This window comes from Podarcis erhardii (assembly GCF_964252035.2).
Source record: "Podarcis erhardii genome assembly, chromosome: 3".
Taxonomy (NCBI): Eukaryota; Metazoa; Chordata; class Lepidosauria; order Squamata; family Lacertidae; genus Podarcis; species Podarcis erhardii.
In genome coordinates, this window is record NC_138507.1 from 32,182,394 (window position 1) to 32,190,628 (window position 8,235).

An 8,235-nucleotide genomic window follows, 5' to 3' on the forward strand; every position below is an offset into this window, starting at 1 on the left:
ACTTCAGAGAAATGTGACTAGCCCAAGGTCACCCAGCAGCCGCATGTTGAGGAGCGGAGACGCGAACCCGGTTCCCCAGATTACGAGTCTACCGCTCTTAACCACTACACCACACTGGCTTAGAGTGCTGGACCGGGACCTGGGATGCCAGGGTTCAAATCTCCAATTGCATTTAGAAAAAGTTGCTTATTTCCCTGACATAACTCCAAGAGAGACGCCCTACCATACCGTCCGACATTTCTGTGATGAAAGTAGGAATGTCCTAAGGAAAAGTGGGACGTTCCGGGTTCAGCTCAGAAACTGGGGCCGCTTGTGTTAATACAGGACTGTCCCTGGAAAACAGGGACATTTGGAGGGTCTACAGACATTGTGAATGAGTCCAAAAGAGAAAGAGAGCAAGCCGCCTAACTCATGCTGAAACAAGAGGAAGCCAACTCCTTATGCAAACAAAACTGCATTCTCTGTGTGTTCATCTTTCCTGAGGGAATTCACTGCTACATTTCAGCAAAAGTCTGTCACTGAGCCCCTGGAGTCCAGTGACCATCTGCACCAGCCCCATTATCTGTGGAGTGAGATTGATCTTTCTCCTCTTTGTGTATTCTCTCATCCGAATGCCCAGGAGTCTGCAAAGGGAAGGAGACAGACTGGTAATTCATCAGAAAAGGGTGTGTCAGAATGAAGAATCGTTATGTTCAACCTAAGGCAAGGTAACTTCTCTTGCAATGTGCTGCATGTCTCTGTGGAACCTCTCTGTGTAATCTGAGTCCATTTTTATTTCTTTGTGTTTACAACCCACATCACCCCCAAAGCCAAAAGGCTGGAATTAGGCAGCACAATTTGGCAAGAAATGAAAAATAGCTCTTTTCCAAAGGGCCTCACAAGCATACTTGTCCCCTGTACTAATCCTTTGCTAGCTTGCCGGAGCAGCCACTGATTGGCTAGCTCTTATGACATCATGAATGCTGAAGGTTTGTGATGTCAAAAGAGCTAGCTGACTCAGCTTGCAGAATAGAGGTGTGCTTGGGGTTCAGAGGGAGGGACATCCACATTCCCAGACTATCCCTGTCAGTTTACTTCTCTATTTCCTTGTTTATTTACATTGATACATCTTAGGTTGTATCCTGTTTACAACTTCTCAGAAGAGCAGAGAGTGAACACCTGGAACAGGTTTTCATAGTTTGTGACCCACCAAGCTGAATGCATCCCATCAGCCACTGTTTGGCACATGATCAACCAGTGTATGGGTTATAAAAGGTATCTAGTCCAGAGCTAAATGGTTCTTTTTTCTCTGTTCAATGTTCACTTTTGTTGTTGTTGTTGTTTAGTCATTTAGTCGTGTCTGACTCTTCATGACCCCATGGACCAGAGCACGCCAGGCACTCCTGTCTTCCACTGCCTCCCGCACTTTGGTCAAACTCATGCTGGTAGCTTCGAGAACACTGTCCAACCATCTCGTCCTCTGTCGTCCCCTTCTCCTTATGCCCTCCATCTTTCCCAACATCAGGGTCTTTTCCAGGGAGTCTTCTCTTCTCATGAGGTGGCCAAAGTATTGGAGCCTCAGCTTTAGGATCTGTCCTTCCAGTGAGCACTCAGGGCTGATTTCCTTAAGAATGGATAGGTTTGATCTTCTTGCAGTTCATGGGACTCTCAAGAGTCACAACCACCTTTAATTGACAATAAGGACGTGAACTGTAGAGGAAGAGTAACAGTGGAACAAAAATATGCTTCTACTGGTCTTTTAACTCCTTCAGTCTTCTGATGGCAGATTTCACCATCACCGCTGAAGTGGTGGTGTATGTCCAGGCGCCACCAGCTATTGTTTTCATACAAAAGCCACAGTGCCAGATACCCACAGCTTTCCTCTTCATTTTGGTCTTGCCACAGAAGGAGCAAGTATATTTAGCATGCTGGCTAATTTCAATCTTCTTCACCTTTTTCTTCAGGGAAGCGCCGTATTGGGTACCATTTTTACCCACAATCTCAACATTCTTGGTTCATTTGGCCATCTTGTTACCACCGCAGGCCGCAGGGAGAGCGAGCTAAATGGTTCTGTGACAAGATCTATGATTCCCCCCACAATCCCTTTCTGCTCATCTTAACTTCATACTTCATTTTGTCTGGATGACAACCATACTTGTTGCAGCAGGAACCATCTTAGAAAATAATTCCTACCTAGGAAATTCCTAGAAAATAAGGGGGTGGAGGAGATGCCTCTTCTAAGATGGCACCCACCACCTGCAGATTTGGTCCAGTTCTGTGAGGCCTTGAGGTTCAAAGGGAAAGTGGGGTATTCCAAGGGGGCCACAGGTGAAAATAACACACGGCACAAGACTAGGGGGCCACAGAGGGAAGTGAGAAGTGAAGAAAACAGGGAAGTGATTGAGAAAAGAAAAAAAGAAAACAGAGAAGTGGAGAAAATAGAAAACAGAGAAGTAGAATGAACATAATGGACACAGAGGTGATCTTTGGTTATCCCTCACAGCAATAGAACCAGATTTTAAGAAGCTTGTTTCTGGTCATCAAGCACAAAGGTCCCATCCATCAAGAAATACTTAAAGTATAATTTTTTATGTAATTGCATTTTGTATAAGTTATAAAAAATATAAATAAAACATGTTCTATTTGCAAACAAAACATTTGAATAGCTACCTTTCTCCCAGTTGGACAGGGGAGCCACAGGAAGGAAACAAGGTCAGAAGGGGGGGGGCCACGGTTGGAAAAAGCTTGAAAAACACTGGTCTAGAGCATCCTTTGCCTTCTGCTTTAGTCTGTATGAGCAACAGGACTCTTGCTGCCATGGTAGCTCCAGTGCTCTGCCACACCCCACCGGGATTTGGATCGTTCTGTTACTCAAATTAAGGACTATGAGTGGGTCTACTTTTACTTGGATTCAACCTACTGTAGCATGTTTGCAGGGACAGAAAATTGTCACCGTCAACATCCAAACCCTTTCCACTGACCATTTCCCAAGCTGTTTTTTTAGATGCTAACTTCATTTTCTCCCCAATACAATTTGATTATTGGCATTTCCAGATTTTAGAGGTTGTTGTTTGTTTTGTTTTTTTAAATGAATGCTCTATAAACTGCTAAAGAGAAGCTTGCCATCCCCACAGCTGCCTTGTGAGATAACATTTTGTACCCAGGTGGTGAGGGGGGAAGGAATCCAAAGATAGGGTCGAGAGTGGATGTCTTCTCCAACATACGAAGGCAAAGAAAAAGGTTATCCTTCCTAGCAGCAAATGAATACCAGGAAGATCACAGAAAGCAAGAATGCGCCTGAGCTGCCACATCTATAATACGGACCAACAAGATTTCTTCCTGCTGGGTGACCCGGCTGCACCACCCATCAAAGAGAATTAGTCTCAAAGGAATAGCTTGCTTATGGATTTATAGACGTTGACAATAATCCTAAATGGATGCTAAAGGAATTGACAAATCTTAGCATTCTTCCTCAGTGCCCATGCACCTGGGGGAAACACTGGAGGTCTCAGCATTTTTTAAAGAAGGGAGGAAGTCACTGACAGCTGATAGACAAACAGGTAAGGAAAGCCTAGAGAAGAAGGAGCCATTCGCTGATGCAAAATTCTGATGGAAACATGCAAAAGGAGTGGCCTAGTCAAGGTAATTGTGGACAGGGGATATATGGTGGCAATGAGTGGACTGGCTAGGTGGAAGAGGGATTGTGTTTACAGGCTATTCCCTCTTCCGGTCTACCACATAGCCATAGGGACCTGATCTGATCTGCCAAAGTACCAGTGGATCTCATAGTGCCAGGTTGCTCTGCAATGAAAACTAGCAAATGAGAAAGCTAGTCTGGGTCCTGTGGATTTCTCTTCTGTCTTCCTGTTGCTAAATTAAGTTAAATATCTTTATTACAGTTAATATTAAGAAGTGACTGATATGAGCTACTGCAAAGCTCTTTGCATTGACAACTATGGAACACTTGAGTGGAAGCACATTGTTGTTTGGGGAAGCACTGTGATGTACTGATTCCCACCAGTATCCTGAAATGGCATCGTCCCAAGAGATCTTTGCAATAGCCCTCTGGTTCCCCACTGAAACTTTCATCATACCTAGCCGTTGGCCATGCTTGCTGGGCCTGATGGGAATTGCAGTCCAGTAAAATCTGGAAGACCAAAGGTTCTCCACGCTTGCTCTACAAATCATGTCCTCCCTAAAAGAGGGCACATGTTGCAGTGAGACCTGGAGACTGACCTCCTGGTTGTGGGTGGGTCTATTGGATAGCCACAACACCCGATTGGTAGGTCCCTCATTGCTGAGTGTAATCTGGCCAATGGGACGCGGTCTAAATGGATCAAGGGACCTATATATGCCTATGCACGTGTCCTAGAGCTTCCTCTTTCGGCTTGTGCATCGGAACACCCGCCCACCTCTCCCTACTTGTAGGGCTTTGCGATTGTCCTTGCTATGCCATCGTGTGTCATCTGTCATTGGGACAGGGGCATGGCAGGAATTTTACCCACTTGGCTGATTGGCTGTGGCCATTTGGGTTTCACCTGCCATGTAGCAATTTGTCACAACTTGTAAGGTTGCGGATAGGCTCTGGTTCATGTGATAGGGATGGGAGAACCCTCTCGCCATCCCTATGTGAAGGGTATTCCATTAAAGGAATCCAGGGACTCAACTTGGTTTGGTCAACCCCTGAAAGGGGGTTGTGCCTGTGCCTGAGTCCAGGGGAGCATCTGGGGAGTGAACAGAGTCTGTTCCCAGGCTTTTCACCTGCCTCAGGTGTTCACCCTTGGCTGACCTATGATAGAGCTCTGGGTCAGCGCTACCTGCAAGGGTGTAGGGAGCTAGTCGAACCAGAGCCTATGCAACCACTCACTTTTCTGTAATCAGTAAAGTTGTGGCCTAAATTCTGCCAAAAACCCAAACTAAAATTTGAGTCAAATGTGTCTTTATTCAAGGGGGAAGTCTCTGGGTCTGAACACGCAATGTGCTTTTTGAATCCTTGATCTGAATGCCTCACAAAGGTTATTGATCTTATTGTTGGAAATGCCAACTGGAGTCCCATAAAGCTGATAGGCAGAGGGGGAAATTGACAAAGGCCTGAAGTGTTTCATAGAACAATCCAAGGTAGCTTGGGTTTTCATTGCAGTTGTGGAATATCTATTGCCACTAAACTAGCCCACAGGTGAGAACCAGGGGCTAGGATGAACTGGCTGCCTGGAGCCAACTAAGTTGGTGACTCCCTTGTCTTCCTGTAGAACAATTCTCTATCCTCATTCTTTTCCAAGTGGAGCACCCGACCAGTGGGAAGGTCAGTGGATGGAATGCAAGGAGTGTGGCCATAAATGAGGGGAATGACAGAGATTCAGCCCCCTTGTAATGCCACAGTCTTTCCTATCTGTGAAACCTATGAATGACCTACAGGAAACAAAAGTGGTTGCCAGTAAATCAGATGCATCAGCCCACATTCCACCGGCAGGTGTGCAAACCTGTCAAGAGGAATATGGATGAGATAAACAGGGACAACAAAGAACTGGATAGCCTTTGACTTGAGAGCTGATCCGGATAGTTGGTGCAGCAAAGGTCACCTGAGGTTTCTTCCTATCTTGTTGTTTGGCCGGTGAGAAACTAGAACCTCTGAAGGAAAGCAAACAAATTTGAGGAAATCGTTTGTTGCACAAGGCAAACACATGATTGCTAATAGTATAGCAGGAAATGAACATCCCCTGTGCACAAAGAAACGTTAACATAAAGAACATACTATTCGTTTTTTAAAATGTGCCTCAAAGCTAAAGAAAAATACATCTGAACAAGTCTGCCAATGGTACTCTGTCTTAAAATTCATCAAATTTTCCATTGACTGGAAGCAAGACTACAGCTCTGTTTATCAACCAGAAACCAAAGAACACCTTCCTCTCCCCACTTCTCACATTTTTGTAAGAAGGCTGTAGGCCCTTTTAGGGAAGGAATGCAGAGATTTCCTGCTGATTATAAAAGGTGAGTGATGGAGATGGGGGTACATTAGAAATGATTACAGGAATCCGATATCATTATCTTTTGTACTTCGTCACAACGGCAAAGACGACTACCTGGGGCAAAGCAGACATCTTACTTCCTACATCAGATAATTAGCAAAGACTGTCAGTACACACACACACACATATGAATCCAACTCTGTCTTTCGTTAGATTCAGATTTGTAGTACTTTGAAGAAGCAGATAAAACTGTAGCGCAGCTCAGAAAACCATGAACGCTGCTGCTTTTCAAGTTCATCAGACAACTTCCCCTCCACTGTTATGGGGGTGGGGAGGGAGACCCTATGTTTATATAAAGTTTGGGTTTCAGGCTTACTTTTTCAGATGACAGCAACGTAAGGCGCCTAGACGAAGTGAAGCTTAATCCAGGCAAGACAGAAGCACTTCAAGTAGAATCGAGCTAGGATGCTACCTTGAATAAGAGACTGCATTGCTACAGTGGAACAAGCCTCTACTGGCACAGTTCCTATCCCTGAACCTGGGGGATAGGAACAGCTGAGGAAGCTTACTCATTACATGGATTTGGTAGTAACCTGAAGGGGAGGGTTCAGCAGGGGTAACAGAATCAAGGACCTGGAAAGGATCCAATGGGATTGTTCAGCTCACACCTACCTAGAAAGGACATCCAATCCCTTTCTGGCCTGTGCTTTATGTCCCGCTGAGTCTATGGTCATAGTCAATTGAACAGCAGTCACCTACAACAAAAAGCCCAAAATCTGTTTCTGCGTACAGCTTTCCTTTTAGCGCTTCTGTTTTGCTCTGTTTTAGGCTGCTGTATTATCAATGCCAAGACCTTTGATGTGTACTGTGATTCTGGCATCTCTCAGAGGATGTTGTCTGTTGGCGTATATAGCAGACAATGTAAGTTGTCTGTTGGCAACTTTCGTATATCATTTTGCAATTTTGTCGCGCAGTGGCCCTTTGCAGAGACGCTATTTTAAACCAGTTTGAATCCCATGCCTGCACACATACACGAAAACAGAATTTGTCAGAGGAAATATAGAAGAGAAAAAAATCACAGAGGTTTCAGCCTACCGTTCACAGCAGAAAAAGAGAGAGAGATGTTTCAACACAAGCCTAATTGCAGTTTTGTGAAGCACTGTTGAGACGTGCTGTGAAGTTTCTTCAGGACACAGATTTTATTATTATCATTATTGTTCTTTTGCATTTTGTTGCTACGGCAACTGCTACTTCATGGTCTAGTTTTGCAGAGGAGGCTGAACACCTGCAGGAGCATTGGGGGAGGGATTATAAAGCAGCACTTACAGGATTGGGCCCCAAATTAAGATGAGAAACTCCCCACAAATCCCCCATAAGTGCTATTTCAAAAGGGTTGTGGAAGAGTGAAACTATTTGATGCCCACAAATCCGGTTTCCCTTTTGTATGAATGCTTCCCTCCCTACTCCCCATGCCACATTAATGCTTTCAAATAAAAGCATAACAAACAAACATACACAGTGCAAACAAACAAACAAACAAAGTTAAACAGTGCAATGCTATATATGTGTCCTTAGAATTAAATACAGACTCTCCAAGTGTCCCTGTTTTCTAGGGACAGTCTTGGATTTACAGAAGCCATCCTGGTTTCTGATTGGATACTAGAATGTTCCTTAGGACGTCGCTATTTCCATCTGAGAAATGTTGGAGGGTAGGGAGTTATGTGACCCCCGAGCCAAGAAGATAAGTAACTATAAACCTTTATAAGACACCTGAAGGCGTTTTTTAAAAAATGCTTATTGTTTTTATATATGCTGAAAGCTGCCCAGAGTAGCTGAGGCAACCCAGTCAGATGGATGAGGTATAATAATAATAATAATAATAATAATAATAATAATAATGGAATAGGATGTCCCCATTTTCATTGGAGAAATGTTGGAGGGTATGTAAGTCCAATAAGTGTATAGAATATTTCAGCCTAAGCAGTCTTTTTCTTTCTTTATTGTCAATCCACTTGGTTGATGATAACCAAAATGCACAAGTGAAGCTCAGCGACAAAATGTTGGTGGCGTGAGAACGTCCCAAAGTGTTTTCTTTTAGTCTTTGCTCTTGAATGGAGTCTAAAGGGCTAGTTCAGTTTATAGCTCATTTCCTCCCCCATTCATCTCGGTGTCAGGGTGCGCAGACTGAGAATGTTTTGTGTCTCGGCAGTAAGTCAGATCACTTAACTGCAAGCAGGTAGGAGCACACCAGTTGCCTTTCTTATCTGATGTTGTTGCCTGAACAAGTTCT

At 44.2% G+C, this 8,235-nt stretch overlaps 1 pseudogene across 1 annotated transcript; it reads right to left on the minus strand.

Moving 5' to 3' along the window:
• Window positions 1–1,647: 1,647 nt before the first annotated feature.
• LOC309338648 (large ribosomal subunit protein eL43 pseudogene) lies at window positions 1,648–1,994 on the minus strand (annotated as a pseudogene). Its single transcript has one exon. The product of its transcript is annotated as a large ribosomal subunit protein eL43 pseudogene (transcript).
• Between the last annotated feature and the right edge of the window lie 6,241 nt (window positions 1,995–8,235).